Source organism: Triticum aestivum, chromosome 5D (assembly GCF_018294505.1).
Source record: "Triticum aestivum cultivar Chinese Spring chromosome 5D, IWGSC CS RefSeq v2.1, whole genome shotgun sequence".
NCBI classification, from domain to species: Eukaryota; Viridiplantae; Streptophyta; class Magnoliopsida; order Poales; family Poaceae; genus Triticum; species Triticum aestivum.
Genome location: NC_057808.1, coordinates 11,625,413 through 11,644,976, shown reverse-complemented (window position 1 = coordinate 11,644,976; position 19,564 = coordinate 11,625,413). Strand labels below are relative to the sequence as shown.

Here is a 19,564-nt window from a genome sequence, read left to right as displayed (position 1 = left end):
GGTCTAAAACTAATCCCGATGGTAGATGTAGAGGTAGCATGCCGACAGCGATCACATCAACCTTGGAACCATTTCCGACGCGCATCGTCACCTTAGCCAATCTTCGTTTAATCCGTAGCCCCTGTTTCGAGTTGCAAATATGAGCAACAGAACCAGTATCAAATAACCAGGCGCTACTACGAGCATTAGTAAGGTACACATCAATAACATGTATATCAAATATACCTTTCACTTTAACATCCTTCTTATCGGCCAAATACTTGGGGCAGTTTTGTTTCTAGTGACCAGTCCCTTTGCAGTAGAAGCACTCAGTCTCAGGCTTAGGTCCAGACTTGGGCTTCTTCCCTTGAGCAGCAACTTGTTTGATGTTCTTCTTGAAGTTCCCCTTCTTCCCTTTGCCTTTTTTCTTGAAACTAGTGGTCTTGTTAACCATGAACACTTGATGCTCCTTCTTGATTTCTACCTCCGCAGCCTTTAGCATCGCAAAGAGCTCGGGAATTGTCTTTTCCATCCCTTGCATATTATAGTTCATCACGAAGCCTTTATAGCTTGGTGGTAGTGATTGAAGAACTCTGTCAATGACACTATCATCAGGAAGATTAACTCCCAGTTGAGTCAAGTGGTTATGATACCCAGACATTTTGAATATATGTTCACTGACAGAACTATTCTACTCCATCTTGCAGCTATCGAACTTGTTGGAGACTTCATATCTCTCAACTTGGGCATTTTCTTGAAATATTAACTTCAACTCTTGGAACATCTCATATGCTCCATGACGTTAAAACGTCTTTGAAGTCCCGATTCTAAGCCGTAAAGCATGGCACACTGAACTATCGAGTAGTCATCAGCTTTGCTCTGCCAGACGTTCATAACGTCCGGAGTTGCTCCTGCAGCGGGTCTTGCACCTAGCGGTGCTTCCAGGACGTAATTCTTCTGTGCAGCAATGAGGATAATCCTCAAGTTACGGACCCAGTCCGTGTAGTTGCTACCATCATCTTTCAACTTAGCTTTCTCTAGGAAGGCATTAAAATTCAAGGGAACGGTAGCATGGGCCATTGATCCACAATAACATAGATATGCAAAAATTATCAGGTACTAAATTCATGATAAATTAAAGTTCAATTAATCATATTACGTAAGAACTCCCACTTAGATAGACATCCCTCTAGTCATCTAAATGATCACATGATCCATATCGACTAAACCATGTCCGATCATCACGTGAGATGGAGTAGTTTTCAATGGTGAACATCTCTATGTTGATCATATCTACTATATCATTCATGTTCGACCTTTCGATCTCAGTGTTCCGAGGCCATATCTGCATATGCTAGGCTCATCAAGTTTAACCCGAGTATTCTGCACGTGCAAAACTGGCTTGCACCCGTTGTATGTGAACGTAGAGCTTATCACACCCGATCATCACGTGGTGTCTCGGCACGACGAACTGTAGCAACGGTGCATACTCAAGGAGAACACTTATACCTTGAAATTTAGTGACAGACCATCTTATAATGCTACCGCCGTACTAAGCAAAATAAGATGCATAAAGGATAGACATCACATGCAATGAAAATATGTGACATGATATGGCCATCATCATCTTGTGCTTTGATCTCCATCTCCAAATCACCGTCATGATCTCCATCGTCACCAGCTTGACACCTTGATCTCCATCATAGCGTCGTTGTCGTCTCGCCAACTGTTGCTTCCACGACTATCGCTACCGCTTAGTGACAAAGTAAAGCAATTACATGGCGATTGCATTTCATACAATAAAGTGACAACCATAAGGCTCCTGCAAGCTGCTGATAACTTTTACAAAACATGATAATCTCATACAACAATTTATACCCTCATCATGTCTTGACCATATCACACAACAACATGCCTTGCAAAAAACAAGTTAGACGTCCTCTACTTTGTTGTTGCAAGTTTTACGTGGCTGCTACGGGCTTCTAGCAAGAACCGTTCTTACCTACGCATCAAAACCACAAAGATTTTTCGTCAAGTGTGTTGTTTTAACCTTCAACAAGGACCAGCCGTAGTCAAACTCGATTCAACTAAAGTTGGAGAAACAGACACCCGCTAGCCACCTGTGTGCGAAGCATGTCGGTAGAACCAGTCTCATGAATGTGGTCATGTAATGTCGGTCCAGGCCGCTTCATCCAACAATACCACCAAATCAAAGTAAGACGTTGGTGGTAAGCAGTATGACTATTATCGCCCACAACTCTTTGTGGTCTACTCGTGCATATCATCTACGCATAGACCTGGCTCGGATGCCAGTGTTGGGGAACATAGCATGCAATTTCAAAAAAGTTCATACGATCACGCAAGATCTATCTGGGAGATGCATAGCAACGAGAGGGGGAGAGTGTGTCCATGTACCCTCATAGACCGAAAGCGGAAGCGTTATGTTAACGCGGTTGATGTAGTCGAATGTCTTCACGATCCAACCAATCCAAGTAGCGAACGTACGACACCTCCATGTTCAGCACACGTTCAGCTCAATGATGCCCCTCGAGCTCTTGATCCAGTAGAGGGTTGAGGAAGAGTTCCGTCAGCACGATGGCATGGTGACGGTGTTGGTGATGTGATCTTCGCAGGGCTTCGCCTAAGCACTACGAGGCTATGACCGGAGGAGTAAACTGTGGAGGGGGGCACCGCACACGGCTAAGAAACAACTGTTGTGCCTTTGGGTGCCCGCTTGCCCACGTATAAAAAGGAGGGGGGAGGAGGAGGCCGGCCCAAGGGGGGCGTGCCAAGAGCGGGGAGTCCTACTAGGACTCTGTTCCTAGTAGGATTCGCCCCCCTTTCCTTCCAACGGAGAGGGGGAAACGGGAAAGGAGGGAGAGGGAGAAGGAAAGAGGGGGCCGCACCCCCTCCCCTTGTCCAATTCGGATTGGGTAAGGGGGGGCCACCTCCCGTGGCCTGCCTCCTCTCCTCCACAATGGCACAATACACCCATTAACTTTCCCGGGGAGTTCTGGTAGCCTCCCGGTACTCCGATAAATCCCTGAACCTTATCGGAACGATTACGGTGTCCTTATTGAACCTTCCAATATATCAATCTTTACCTCTCGACCATTTCAAGACTCCTCGTCATGTCCGTGATCTGATCCAGGACTCCGAAAAAACTTAGGTCACCAAAACACATAACTCATAATACAAATCTTCATCAAACGTTAAGCGTTCGGACACTACGGGTTCGAGAACTATGCAGACATGACCGAGACACATCTCCAGTCAATAACCAATAGCGGAACCTGGATGCTCATATTGGTCCTACTTATTCTATGAAGCTCTTTATCGGTCAAACCACATAACAACAGACATCATTCCCTTTGTCATCGGTATGTTACTTGTCCGAGATTCGATCGTCGGTATCATCATACCTAGTTCAATCTCGTTACGAGCAAGTCTCTTTACTCGTTTCGTAATGCATCACCCCGTAACTAACTCATTAGTCACATTGCTTACAAGGCTTATAGTGATGTGCATTACCGAGAGGGCCTAGAGATACCTCTCCGATACGTGGAGTGACAAATCCTAATCTAGATCTATGCCAACTCAACAAACACCTTCGGAGACACCTGTAGAGCATCTTTATAATCACCCAGTTACGTTGTGACGTTTGATAGCACACAAAGTGTTCCTCCGGTATTCGGGAGTTGCATAATCTCATAGTCAGAGGAATATGTATAAGTCATGAAGAAAGCAATAGCAATAAAACTAAACGATCATTATGCTAAGCTAACAGATGGGTCTTGTCCATCACATCATTCTCTAATGATGTGATCCCGTCGATCAACTGACAACACATGTCTATGGTCAGGAAACTTAACCATCTTTGGTTAACGAGCTAGTTAAGTAGAGGCATACTAGGGACACTCTGTTTTTCTATGTATTCACACATGTACTAAGTTTTCGGTTAATACAATTATAGCATGAATAATAAAAATTTATCATGATATAAGGAAATATAAATAACAACTTTATTATTGCCTCTAGGGCATATTTCCTTCAGTCTCCCACTTGCACTAGAGTCAATGATCTAGATTAGATAGGAATGATTCTAACACCCATGGAGTCTTGGTGCTGATCATGTTTTTCTCGTGGAAGAGGCTTAGTCAACGGGTCTGCAACATTCAGATCCGTATGTATTTTGCAAATCTCTTATGTCTCCCTACTTGACTTGATCGCGGATGGAATTGAAGCGTCTCTTAATGTGTTTGGTTCTCTTGTGAAATCTGGATTCCTTCACCAAGGCTATTGCTCCGGTATTGTCATAGAAGATTTTCAGAATATAAGAAATGGTTTTTGGCCAGATCTGGGAACGCGAAACATAAGAGAAAAGAGAGGGAGATACAATCTCGGAGGGGCTCCCGCCCCTCCACCACCATGGAGACCATGGACCAGAGGGGGAACTCTCCTCCCATCTAGGGGGAGGCCAACAAAGAAGAAGAAGGAGGGGGGCTCTCTCCCCCTCGCTCCCGGTGGCGCCGGAGTGCCCCCGGGGAAACGATCGGGACAGCAATCTAACTCAACAATATTGCTACCGTCAACACCAACTTTCTCCCCCTCTATGCAGTGGTGTAACACCTCTTCTCCCTGCTGTAATCTCCACTTAAACATGGTGCTCAACTCCATATATTATTTCTGAATTATCTATGGTTATCCTATGATGTTTGAGTAGATCCGTTTTGTCCTATGGGTTAATCGTGATCTTGGTTGGTATGGTTGTATATTTTATTTATGGTGCTGTCCTACGGTGTCCTCAGTTCTCGCGCAAACATGAGGGGCCCCCGCTGTAGGGTGTTGCAATATGTTCATGGTTCGCTTATGGTGGATTGCGGGAGTGACAGAAGCTTAAACCCGAGTAAGTGGGGTATGACGTATGGGAGTAAAGAGGACTTGATCCTTAATGCTATGGTTGGGTTTCACGACATTAACGATCTTTAGTAGTTGCGGATGCTTGCTAGGGGTCCAATCATAAGTGCATATGATCCAAGTAGAGAAAGTATGTTAGCTGATGCCTGTCCCTCATATAAAATTACAAGAATGATTACCGGTACTTGTTATCGATTGCCTAGGGACAAATAAATTTCTTGTTGACAAAATCTATCCACTTTTATTACCTTGCAATTTATTTGTAGTTTTATTCTCTCAAAGTACTCGTAGTTTTATTCTTGCAAAATAGTTTCATACTTGTTTCTGGTAAAGCAAACGTCAAGTGTACGTACAGTTGTATCGGTGGTCGATAGAACTTGAGGGAATATTTGTTCTGCCTTTAACTCCTCGTTGGGTTCGACACTCTTATTTATTGAAGAAGGCTACAAATGATCCCCTATACTTGTGGGTTATCAAGACCTTTTTCTAGCACAGTTGCCGGGGAGTTATAGCGTGGGTTGAATATTCTCGTGTGTGCTTGTTTGCTTTATCACTAATTAGTTCTTATTTCCTGTTCTAAGTTGTTCTCTATCTGTAGTTATGGATATGGAACACGAAACTCCAAAAAGATTAGTGGTACCTGCTACTCATGGAGATGGGGAACCTCCTAAAACCCTCGATGTTCGTTATGTAAAAGATATTATGCACTACTTTGATAATCCTAAGAAAACCCCATTCAACTATACAATGGGAGTAACATTGATTCAATGTGAATACTTTAGGGATTATCGCTTGACACAAAAAGGGAAACTTTTATGGGATCAAATTTATATGTTGCGTTGGTATGTTCGGGATCTATGATTGAGACATGATTATACTTGTTGCTCTAGAATGAATGCTCCATATCTTCCCTTTTCTTGCAAATTTAATGATAATGAAACCTTGGCTTCTTATGCTAATGGTATATATGATTACTATGATGTGGAACGAATAGAAGAATTTGTTGCTTTCAAGGGTGCATATGAAATTGAATCTTTGTTTGAAAAGTTTGAAGATTTTGATGATTCAGTTGATAGACCTGAAAATCTTGCCATCCTTAAACATTTCTATGATAATTATAAATACAATTATGATATTGATGTATTTATTGAGAACAGACTAATATTTTGCAGGAGTCTATGGAAGAAGAAATTGATGAAACTGTGAGCTCATTGGGTGAAAAAGATGATGAGGAGAGCGAAGAACAAAAGGAGGAAGAGCGGATTAGCTACCCGTGCCCACCTTCTAGTGAGAGTAACTCTTCAGCTCATACATTAGTTAATGCCCCTTCGTTCTTACCGAAGGATGAATGCTATGATAATTGCTATGATCCCGTTGATTCATTTGAAATATCCCATTTTTGATGAACTTGATGCTTGTTATGCTTGTGGCCAAGATGCTAATATGAATTATGATTATGGAGATGAACTTGCTATTGTTACTTATGTTAAACATGAAATTGTTGCTGTTGTACCCACACATGATAGTCCTATTATCTTTTTGAATTCTCCAAACTACACTATGTCGAAGAAGTTTGTTCTTATTAAGGATTATATTGATGGGTTGCCTTTTAACGTTGCACATGATAATTTTGATGAATATAATATGCATGTGCTTGCTGCTCCTACTTGCAATTATTATGAGAGAGGAACTACATCTCTGCCTCTCTATATTTCCAACACGATAAAATTGCAAGAAACTACTTATGCTATCTATTGGCCTTTACTTGATGTGGAATTGTTCTTGTATGACATGCCAATGCATAGGAAGAGAGTTAGACTTTGTCATTGCATGATTTATGTTGCTTTCTGCTCACTACTAAATTACAAATCATTGTTGATTCAAATTGGCTTTGATATACCTTGGGATCCGGGTGGATCCATTACTTGAGCACTTTATGCCTAGCTTAATGGCTTTAAAGAAAGCGCTGCCAGGGAGACAGCCCGGAAGTTTTAGAGAGTAATTTATTTCTGTTGAGTGCTTTTATAAAGTTTAAAAACAAAAGAAATATAGAGGGGAACCCAAAACTTTTCAAAAAGGAAAGTGAAAGTGAAAGTGAGAGAGACAAGCATTGTTGAAGTGGGGGAGCTCCTTGAACTTTGTTCATGCTCATGGAAACTTTGTGAATCTTAATTGCAGAAAATTTCAACAAAAATAATTATCCCCTTGTGCAAATCCATTGTATTATAAAAATAATGTGCCAAGATTTGCCTTTAGGATGTTTAAATTGCTTGTTGGTTTGTGCAGTGCAAAAAAAAACTGTGGCTGCAGTGCATGATTTGACATTTTTTTATTGGAACATCAAACGGTTTTGAAACCTTTTGTACTGTCTTTCAATACAAAATGTTTATTTTTCCTAATATTTTCAGAATTTTTAGAGTTACAGAAGTATGGTGGATGTTTGAATCTTTACAGACTGTCCTGTTTTCACATATTGCTATTATAGCTTCATTATTTGCGTATGTTTGAATTCTTGTTGAAGCCTCCTCGACTTGGGGCCATAGAATTGTGAGAGCATATAGTGGGTAATATTTTTTTATAATTATACAATAACGTTACAGCAGTACATGATGGGATTTCATTGCCATATTCACTAACCCCGCCACTAAAAGTTCGGTTAAGTTTTGTGTGGATGAAGTGTTCGAAGATCAAGGAGGTCTCGATGTGAGGAGAAGGAGGAGAGGCAAGAGCTCAAGCTTGGGGATGCCCAAGGCACCCCAAGTAAATATTCAAGGAGACTCAAAAGTCTAAGCTTAGGGTTGCCCCGGAAGGCATCCCATCTTTCTTCAGCAAGTATCGGTATGTTTTCGGATTCGTTTCATTCGCGTGATATGTGCAAATCTTGGAGAGTCTTTTGCTTTTAGTTTTCATTTTTCTTTTATGCACCATGCTGGTATGAGATAGTCCATGGTTGATTTATAGAATGCTTAATGCTCTTCACTTATATCTTTTGAGTATGGCTTTATAGAATGCTTCATGTGCTTCACTTATATCATTTGAAGTTTGGATTGCGTGTTTCTCTTCACATAGAAAACCGTTGTTTGAAGAATGCTCTTTTGCTTCACTTATATTCGTTAGAGAATGGTCTTTTGTAGAAGGAATTAAACTCTCATGGATCACTTATATCTATTTAGAGAGTCAAAAGGAATTGGTCAATTGCATGGTTAGTCATAAAATCCTACATAAAACTTATGGATCACTGAATATGATATGTTTGATATCTTGCAATAGTTTTGCGATACCGATATGGAATATGTGGGAGGTACTAGTAAATGGTTGTGTTTAGTAAGAATATTGGTGTTAAGGTTTGTGATTCCCGAAGCATGCACGTATAGTCTCTCGTTATGCTATGATGTTGGAGCATGATTTATTATTGATTGTCTTTCTTATGAGTGGCGGTCGGGGACGAGCGATGGTCTTTGCGTAGTAGTACTTTTCTTCGAGGGATAATAAACTTTCGCAATAAGTATATGATTTCTTTGTGACTAATGTGAGTCCATGGATTATACGCACTCTTACCTTTCTGCAATTTGCTAGCCTCTATGGTACCGTGCATTGCCTTTTCTCACATCGAGACGTGGTGCAAACTTCGCAAGTTCATCCAAACCCCGTGATATGATACACTCTATCAGACATAAGCCTTATTATATGTTTCTCAAAACATCCACCATACCTACCTATTATGGCTTTTCCATGGCCATTCCAAGATATATTGCCATGCAACTTCCACCGCTTCCGTTTGATGACTTGAGCATTCATTGTCATATTGCTTTGCATGATCATATAGCTGATATAGTAGTTGTGGCTCAGCCACCGTTCATCATTTATCATACATGTTACGCCAGCTCATTGCACATCCTGGTACATTGCCAGAGGCATTCATATAGAGTCATACTTTGTCATAGGTATCGAGTTGAATTTTTTTTTGAGTTATAAGTAAATAGAAGTGTGATGATCGTCATTATTCATTATTAGAGCAGTGCCCCAGTGAGAAAAGGATGATGGAGACTATGATTCCCCCACAAGTCGGGATGAGGCTCCGGACACTGAGAGAAAAGAAAAAAAAAGAAAAAGAAAAAAGAAAAAAAGAAAAAAAAGAAAAAGAAAAATAATAAACAAAGAGAGAAGGGGCATTGTTAGTATCCTTTACCACAGTGCTTCAAAGTAGCGCCATGTTTTTCATATGGAGAGTCTCCTATGTTGTCACTTTCATATACTAGTGGGAATTTTTCATTATAGGATTAGATGCACACCCACTTAGTTTTCACATTGAGCTCTCATTCACTTATAGCTCTTAGTGCATTCGTTGCATGGCAATCCCTACTCCTCACGTTGACATCAATTGATGGGCATCTCCATAGCCCGTTGGTTAGCCGCGTCGATGTGAGACTTTCTTACCTTTTGTCTTCCTTATATTTACCCCTATCATCATACTCTATTCCACCCGTAGTGCTATATCCATGGCTTGAGCTCATGTATTGCATGATGATTCAAAAAGCTGAAGCGCGTTAAAAAGTATGAACCAATTTTTCGGCTTGTCATCGGGGTTGTGCATGATAAATACTTCGTGTTAAGAAGACAGAGCATGACAAGACTATATGATTTTGTAGGGATAGCTTTCTTTAGCGTTGATATTTTGAAAGACATGATTGTTTGTTGGGATTCCTTAGTATTGATGTCTTTATGTCAAATTATAGACAATTGCTTGGAATCACTTATGTATTAATATTCATGCCATGATTAGATATATGATCAAGTTTATGCTAGATAGCATTCCACATCAAAAGTAATCTTTTTTATCATTTACCTACTCGATGACGAGCAGGAATTAAGCTTGGGGATGCTGATACTGTTGGAAATATGCCCTAGAGGCAATAATAAAATGGTTATTATTGTATTTCCTTGTTCATGATAATTGTCTGTTGTTCATGCTATAATTGTATTAACTGGAAACCGTAATACATGTGTGAATACATAGACCACAACATGTCCCTAGTAATCCTCTAGTTGACTAGCTCGTTGATCAATAGATGGTTATGGTTTCCTGACCATGGACATTGGATGTCATTGATAACGGGATCACATCATTAGGAGAATGATGTGATGGACAAGACCCAATCCTAAGCATAGCACAAGATTGTGTAGTTCGTTTGCTAGAGTTTTTCTAATGTCAAGTATCATTTCCTTAAACCATGAGATTGTGCAACTCCCGGATACCGTAGGAATGCTTTGGGTGTACCAAACGTCACAACGTAACTGGGTGGCTATAAAGAGGCACTACAGGTATCTCCGAAAGTGTCTGTTGGGTTGGCACGAATCGAGACTGGGATTTGTCACTCCGTATGACGGAGAGGTATCTCTGGGCCCACTCGGTAATGCATCATCATAATGAGCTCAATGTGACTAAGGAGTTAGCCACGGGATCATGCGTTACGGTACGAGTAAAGTGACTTGCCGGTAACGAGATTCAACAAGGTATTGGATACCGACGATCGAATCTCGGGCAAGTAACGTACCGATTGACAAAGGGAATTGTATACGGGATTGATTGAATCCTCGACATCGTGGTTCATCCGATGAGATCATCGTGGAACATGTGGGAGCCAACATGGGTATCCAGATCCCGCTGTTGGTTATTGACCGGAGAGTCGTCTCGGTCATGTCTGCATGTCTCCCGAACCCGTAGGGTCTACACACTTAAGGTTCGGTGACGCTAGAGTTGTAGAGATATTAGTATGTGGTTAACCGAAAGTTGTTCGGAGTCCCGGATGAGATTCCGGACGTCACGAGGAGTTCCGGAATGGTCCGGAGGTAAAGATTTATATATGGGAAGTCCTATTTTGGCCACCGGAAAATGTTCGGGATTTTTCGGTATTGTACCGGGAAGGCTCTAGAAGGTTCCGAAGTGGGGCCCACCTGCATGGGGGGACCCACATGAACGTGGGTACTGGGGGCAAGGCCCCAAACCCCTGGTCAAGGCGCACCAAGATCCCACCTTAGAAGGAATAAGATCATATCCCGAAGGGATAAGATCAAGATCCCTAAAAAGGGGGGATAACAATCGGTGGGGAAGGGAAATGATGGGATTTCTTTCCCCCACCTTTGCCAACGCCCCAATGGACTTGGAGGGCAAGAAACCAGCCCCCTCCACCCCTATATATAGTGGGGAGGCGCATGGGAGCAGCACCCCAAGCCCTGGCGCCTCCCTCCCTCCCGTGACACCTCTTCCTCCCCGCTTGCGCTTGGCGAAGCCCTGCCGGGATCCCGCTACTTCCACCACCACGCCGTCGTGCTGCTGGATCTCCATCAACTTCTCCTCCCCCCTTGCTGGATCAAGAAGGAGGAGACGTCCCCGCTCCGTACGTGTGTTGAACGCGGAGGTGCCGTCCGTTCGACGCTAGGATCATCGGTGATTTGGATCACGACGAGTACGACTCCATCAGCCCCGTTCTCTTGAACGCTTCCGCGCGCGATCTACAAGGGTATGTAGATGCACTCCCCTCTCTCTCGTTGCTAGATGACTCCATAGATTGATCTTGGTGATACGTAGAAAATTTTAAATTTCTGCTACGTTCCCCAACAGATACGTCTCCGTCGTATCTATAATTTTTGATTGTTTCATGCCAATATTATACAAATTTTACATACTTTTGGCAAGTTTTTATATGATTTATTGGACTAACCTATTGATCCAATGCCCAGTGCCAGTTCCTGTTTTTTGCATGTTTTTTGTATCGCAGAAAATCCATATCAAACGAAGTCCAAATGCAATAAAATTTTATGAAGAATTATTTTGGAATATATATGTGATTTTATTGCATTTGGACTTCATTTGATATATGTTGACGGTAGCAAACGGAGGCCCACACTGCCCACAAGTCACCAGGGCGCGCTAGAGGCCCCTGGCACGTGGTGGTGGGTTGTGCCCTGCTGGAACGTCGGTTGGAGCTCTACTTCGGGTGCAAGGAAGCTTATATCCGGAAAAAAATCGTATTAAAATCTCAGCGCAATCGGAGTTACGGATCTCCCGGAATATAAGAAACGGTTTTCGGCCAGATCTGGAACGCGAAACAGAAGAGAACAAAGAGGGAGATCCAATCTCGGAGGGCTCCCACCCCTCCGTTGCCATGGAGACCATGGACCAGAGGGGGAACTCTCCTCCCATCTAGGGGGAGGCCATGGAAGAAGAAGAAGGAGGGGCGCTGTCTCCCCCACGCTCCCGGTGGCACCGGAGTGCCGCCGGGGCAGCGATCGTGACGGCGATCTACATCAACAATCTTGCTACCGTCAACACCAACTTTCTCCCCCTCTATGCAGCGGTGTAACACCTCTTCTCCCCGCTGTAATCTCTACTTAAACATGGTGCTCAACTCCATATATTATTTCCGAATGATCTATAGTTATCCTATGATGTTTGAGTAGATCCGTTTTGTCCTATGGGTTAATCTTGATCTTGGTTGGTATGATTGTATATTTTATTTATGGTGCTGTCCTACGGTGTCCTCCATTCTCACGCAAACATGAGGGGCCCCTGCTGTACGGTGTTGCAATATGTTCATGGTTCGCTTATGGTGGGTTGCGAGAGTGACAGAAGCTTAAACCCGAGTAAGTGGGGTATGACGTATGGGAGTAAAGATGACTTGATACTTAATGGTATGGTTGGGTTTCACAGCCTTAATGATCTTTAGTAGTTGCGGATGCTTGCTAGGGGTCCAATCATAAGTGCATATGATCCAAGTAGAGAAAGTATGTTAACTCATGTCTCTCCCTCATGTAAAATTACAAGAATGATTACCGGTACTTGTTATCGATTGCCTAGAGACAAATGGCTTTGTTGTTGACAAAAGCTATCCACTTTTATTACCTTGCAATTTATTCGTAGTTTTATACTCGCAAAATACTCATAGTTTTATTCTTGCAAAATAGTTTCATACTTGTTTCCGGTAAAGCAAACGTCAAGTGTGCGTAGAGTTGTATCAGTGGTCGATAGAACTTGAGGGAATATTTGTTCTGCCTTTAAGTCCTCGTTGGGTTCGACACTTTTATTTATCGAAGAAGGCTACAAACAATCTCCTATAGTTGTGAGTTATCAAAGGCGTCAGCAACGTAGTTTGCTATCCTGCCCAAATAACTATGGGGGAAGCCCTATATCTGTTCCGAGTCGTACGTTGGCAGCGCCTAGCAACGTTCTACCCCTTGGGGCAACATGTGGGAGATGAACCTGGCTTGAAGTACCATTGGCAGATGATGGTGCTCGAGGAGGTGGCACACCATCTTCTGCATCGATAACGGATGGTCCCAGTGGCATGGCACAATGGGGTCTCTGTGGCGGACCCATGTTGATGGACAAGCACATGCCTTGGTGGTGTTTGGCGCCATGGTGATATCGACGGCTGGCCTCGCAAGGATCATGCGGATCTCGGCCCTAAAGATGGGTCGACAATTTGATGGTGGTGGTGGCTTCTGGAGTGTGTGCGTGTGGTGCGCGCTTATGGTCTGCTGAACCGGATATGTGCGCCTGATACGCGATGCGAGCAGCTCAGTGATGACCCTTGATGTAGCTAGTGGGGCACTGTGATGGCATCCGTACGTCATCATAGTAGAATCCCTACATCATGTACACCGAGGAGTCTTACTTTGCATATGGTATCTGATTACAAATGATGTGAACCCGTATCCAAGTTCTGAGTGGTGGCTTATATAGAGTGTGCTCTACCCCTCACCTACTATGTTACAGGAGGGTTAAGATAACTATTATTCATGGCCACTACAGGACTAATGTACACCTTAAAACACTTGTAACATGCTCTTATGATTATGGTAACGTCCTAATCAATGCTCCTTGTCATCGAGCTTCTATCCGAGTGAATAACCAGTGGAGTGGACTCATGTCTTCTGCATCCTAGTAGATCTCTGTACGCGTGGCTGCCGAGTGAATGAACTCCCACCATGCTGACTAGTACTCCGTTACCTGGTGAATGTGGGCCTGGCCCCATGGGCTTTCCTCGGTTCTAGTTACCGTGGGCCTACTCGGTAGGAAATAACCTCGTCATTGGCCCCTGAATTCATCAGGATCTTCAGAATCAAGTCTGGTAATCCATTGAATTCGACTAAACATTCATGGAAAAGTATTATGGTTGTTTACCGATTTGTAGTCCCATGAATCTACTCAAAGGAAATATCCTGATGGATTATTAAAGATAGACGTTTCTGATTTTTGTTTTTGGTGTCGGTTCGTTAATTAGGAAAAGTTTGGTGATACTCAACCATCTCTCGGAAGAGGCTGACTAATGATCCGAGTAGAGGATGTATCATGACATCTGAGTGATGAATTTAGCGCACGGGCTGATTCTCTTGGAAAGATGCCATTCACTATCCTGGAGAAACATCAAACTCTTGATCCAAACTTATGAATTTGATGATTTGGTTCCTAGTGGAGGCCCAAATGGATCCACGGGGAAGCACCATACTCACCCTTTTTCAAGCGATCCTGAGTGGTGCAGCCACTTGATCTAGTGGTCCACTAGTGAATGATGTAGCATATATGATCCTGTCGATTTCTTCATGTTGTGGATGCGGCTGGGTTATTTTGGGATGGTTTCTGTCGGGGCAAAATTCTCGCCGAGTGAACCGCCTCGCTTGACGCCTTCCCTGAGCCGAGCAAAGAAAGCCATTTACATTTTTCGAGAGGATCTTCTACGGGATTGTAGGATTTCACATGAGACATCTACAGGAAATTGTCATGGGCGGAGGGGTTCTAGTGAGTGGGCGAGGGGGGGGGGGGGGGGGGGGGGGGAGACTAAGAATATAAGGGGAAGTAAGGGAACCTGTTCGCATGGATGTGCGGTTGGAACCAACGCTTTTGAAAACAATCGAGGCAACCCACGTCGCTTCAAGATTCGTGCGCTCCGTCTGACGGCCAGCAAAGCGTTCGTTTGAGATTGCCAAAATCATAACCTCAGACTAAGGCGAATCGGTCACTATTGTTCCAGCTAGGCCTCTTTCTCGTGTAATAAATATATTTATTCTTTCTCGCGGAATTATTTATTATATGAAATAAGTTGTTGCCTTTACGCACAATAGGATATTAACTCTAAGATTTTGTTTCCATTTGTAAAAGACAGAAATCTTGGAATTAGGGGTCTCCGAGTGTAATGTATCTTAAGATGTATCGTATGCATTAAAATATGTCTTTAGATACAATTAAATATTCCACCGTAAAAAAGAAGATACAATTAAATATTCCCCCGAAAAAAATCTTGTAGATGCACTCATTGACGATCCCAATGGAGGCAAACCCGGCGACACAAGTCTAGCCACAAGAGTGTATAGACACAACAACAGAAAATCAAATTAAAATTAGAAGAAAAATAAATGGTACTACATTATTTTTTTGAAAACTATGGTCCCGCAGTCCCCTGTGCGCGGCTCTATATAAAGGTGCCCGTCACATGCATCTCCAGCAGTCACTCGCCGGCATCACCAGTACCACCCCCACCCACCCTACCTCCTCGGCTCGCTCGGCACCAGAAGCAAAGCAGCTAGGTAGCCATGGCGCGCGCCTCGAGCCCGTCGTTGTTGCTCGTGCTGCTCGTCGCGGTGGCGGCGGCGGTGGCAGGAGCCAGATTGCCTGTGGATGCGGCCGGGAACGCAACTTTGGGTGAACTCGGCGTGAAGAACGGCCTCGGCAGGACCCCGCAGATGGGGTACTTTCATGCTGCCATCCAACTGCTCTTGTCTCCTCTTTGTTTTTTCTCCTTCCCTTGTCCAGTCGTAGATCTAAAGACATTTTTCCGTTCCCAGCATTTATATTGGAGCCATCATGTGTTTACTCCGAAGTTTGCATAGATCTACAACGTGTTTGGTTCGCGGGATTTAGAAGTGGGGAATGGGAGTTGAGGGGTGAGGAGATTTAAATTCTATTGGTTGATTAGAAGAAATGCGAATTTAATTGGGAAGGGGAATGGGAGTGGAGAGGGACAATTCCCACCGTTTTGTTCACACAGGGTACCCTGTTAATTCGTGGGTAGAGCTCAACCCCAACTAATTCTCAACTTATACCAAACAAAGAAATAGGAGTAAAAATGTACTTCCCATGTCTAATCGTGATATAATTTCCACCGTGCAAACTCCTATTCCCCTACCCAATGGTTACCAAACAGCTGGCCGCTAGTTTTTATATTAACACATCAATTCAGCAATGTTCAGTGTTCATTACTATATCGATCAGTGACTTCATCAATAATGCAAAATCTACAGTGATCTTGAAAGCTAAAGAAAACTGCCATTTTTTTCTGAAGACGAGCCTCGTCATGAGTCGTGATTTTCCTTTTGACCTATACAGCTATACTTTGCGATAGGTCGCCATTTTCACTTCTACTCCAGTTTAATCTGATCTGATACTGACTCATGATGAAACATTTCGTGTGTTAGGTGGAACAGCTGGAACCACTTCTACTGCGGGATCAGCGAGGGAGTCATCAGGGAGACAGGTAAGGCCTGGACACGGCCTCCTTCCTTCCTTGTACCACTTTGTTTCCAAAATGGAAGACCCCGGCCTCTGCATCATCATGACGCACACAACCATCTTTATTAAATAAAAAAGTCTCAAAAGTAGATTGTCTCAACTAACACGGCAAAAACTAAAAGAAACATCACAACCGGTGTGTATAATAGAAAGATTACATGACTTAATAATATAATCTACTAGTGACATACCAGCCAAACCGGTTGAATAACGCCTGTGCAACCATCTCCAAAGAGTTGAACCCAACCCCAGTTTCAAGCCTCAGAGAATGTGCATCCTATGTCTTGCCTGTATATGGATCTCCTTATACATGTAATTCTGGACCTCCCTTTCAATTCTTCAATGCACATTCGGCCCAATCACTAGCTAATTTTGCGGTGCTTTCCTTCAGCTGATGCATTGATCAACACTGGTCTCGCGAAATTGGGCTACAAATATGTCAACATCGGTATGGATTGCTCTCTGGACCATATTTCCCATGACATGTTGGACACAAGTACTAGAATATTTTTAGCAGAATATGTTTTTCTCAAATATGTTTCCCGTCTCTTGTTTCAGATGATTGCTGGGCAGAATTAAACAGGGATTACCAGGTAAGGAGATAAATTTGAGCATTTCTAACCATCCCTATCATTTTCAGTATAGTGCAACGTATTGCGGAATTATGTTTTTAATACAATTCAAGAAATCCATCTAAACATTAGTAAAAAACAATTGCTTGTGCATACTAGTTTCAAGATATTATTAAACGTTTTAGAACCAAAAGATTAGTTATATGTATACCATTTTTAATTTTATGTCTGTGTCTACTGATAACGTGGTATCATGATTTCTCAGGGTAACATGGTTCCAAATAAAAGAACATTCCCCTCTGGCATCAAGGCTCTTGCAGATTATGTGCACGCGAAAGGGTTGAAGCTCGGCATCTACAGTGATGCTGGGTATGCTAGCTATCCAATTCATCAAAAAAATAACACTAATTTGTTCTCACACTGTAGCAATTAAACTCTTCATTGGCCCAAGAAAACTAGAATTTGTAAATGTGATAAAATGGCAATGCACTGAAACTGACTGGCACCATACCATGTATTGCAGGACACGAACATGCAGTAACAAAATGCCAGGATCGCTCGATCATGAAGAGCAAGATGTCAAGACGTTTGCGTCTTGGGTATTACCCCTTATATATAATTACTTACCTGATGGCTTGTGCCAAACCAACACTGACACCATAAATACTGATGTTCTTGTAATTCTTGCCTTCTCGCCTCCAGGGAGTTGATTATCTGAAGTACGACAACTGCAACGATGCTGGCAGGAACGTTAGGGAAAGGTACGGAGACAATACCTCGAACTGCATGCGGCATGAACAGTGCAATGTGTCTTTATGTGTTAGTTTGTGAAGTAATTTGCCATGGTTGATGCAGATACACTAGGATGAGCAACGCCATGAAGAAATACGGGAAGAACATCTTCTTCTCACTCTGCGAATGGTGAGTCTGCTTGTCATAACAATTTAGGATGGAAAGGACAAACATCAAGCATTGGTCATTCACTCTTCTGCGTTTTTGCTGTTTAGGGGAGTCGAAAACCCTGCTACATGGGCACGTGGCATGGGTGGTAATAGTTGGAGGACAACCGGCGACATTGCTGACAATTGGGACAGGTGCTGCCCAATTGATCAACTCTGGGATTTTGGTCAAGTACAGCTATACTAGAATTAGCAGGACTGATCATTGTTATCTTTTTTACTTCAGCATGACATCACGCGCAGACCAGAATGACAGATGGGCCTCCTACGCTGGACCTGGTGGATGGAACGGTAAGTGTTTCAGACTAATCTGTCCCAGTATTATTGCTGATTGCCTAACGATTTGTTAGCTTCCATTTCTAAAAAACGATTTGTTAGCTTGGAACTGATCGATAGACAATGTTCTCCTCTGATATCAGATCCTGATATGCTTGAAGTTGGAAATGGCGGGATGTCTGAAGCTGAGTACCGCTCGCACTTCAGCATCTGGGCACTTGCAAAGGTACTACCCATTTTGTCCCATGTATATTTAATAATGTTGTTTCGATTCTCAAAAAGGAATTCTGCATTTCCTCATCCTAACCTGGCTCTGAGTTGTGTAGGCTCCTCTTCTTCTCGGGTGCGATGTGCGCTCGATGAGCCCGCAGACAAAGAATATAATCAGCAATACGGAGGTCATCGCTGTCAACCAAGGCAAGCATTCTCTTACACATATTTGCGCATGATACAATCTTCTTATGGGATTTTCAGTGTACTCATACTACAGTTGTATGAACAGATAGACTAGGCGTGCAGGGAAAGAAGGTGCAATCGGATGGTGGTTTGGAGGTATTGCTCAATTCAAATATCTTAGTAGTCGTTTCCATGATGAGATTTCTGAAACTGAAACTGGGGAGATAATTTTCTAGGTTTGGGCCGGTCCACTCACAGAAAGGCGGTGGTTCTATGGAATAGGCAGGGGCACCAAGCAACCATCACCGCACACTGGTCAAAAGTCGGGCTTCTGGTATCCGCGGCCGTCACCGCTCGCGATCTATGGGCGGTAAGCTTGCTTTCTTCAGAACTCAGTGCTTATCCTTAACAATCCACTACACATTCCAGTGTTTCTTCATCACAAAAACTTCCGTCTTGTGGCGCAGCACTCGTCGTTCTTCGCTCAGGGGCAGCTATCTGCATCAGTGGCGCCTCATGACTGCAAGATGTACATCCTGACACCAAAGTAAATGTAGACAGAAGCATAGCAACTCAATCGATTTGGTTATATGACGTTAGAAATAAGCTGCAATAGTATGTAAAGTGCTGTGAAAATGTCGGTGCGTTTGTTTCTGAAGGTGCAAGTTGTAATGAAAGTTGCAGCAATAAAAAATGGGTTTCGTAGCACTATCTTCTACAATGGGGTTTCTCCCTGAAATTATTGGGTTCAGCCAACCAAACATATATTACTGCATGACAACAAAAGGGCCGTCGCTATCTGAACTGGGAAAAAAAATCATTTTTCTTGCGTGAAACCTTTTGGAGTTTTTGCCTTTTATTCAACAAAAGCATTCCTAGGACAGTCAACCAAGAGGGTG

The 19,564-nt window shown here is 42.9% G+C and overlaps 1 pseudogene; it reads left to right on the top strand.

The window, feature by feature from the left end:
* Positions 1-15,407: 15,407 nt before the first annotated feature.
* On the top strand, positions 15,408-19,363 carry LOC123124107 (alpha-galactosidase-like; annotated as a pseudogene).
* The last annotated feature ends 201 nt before the right edge of the window (positions 19,364-19,564 follow it).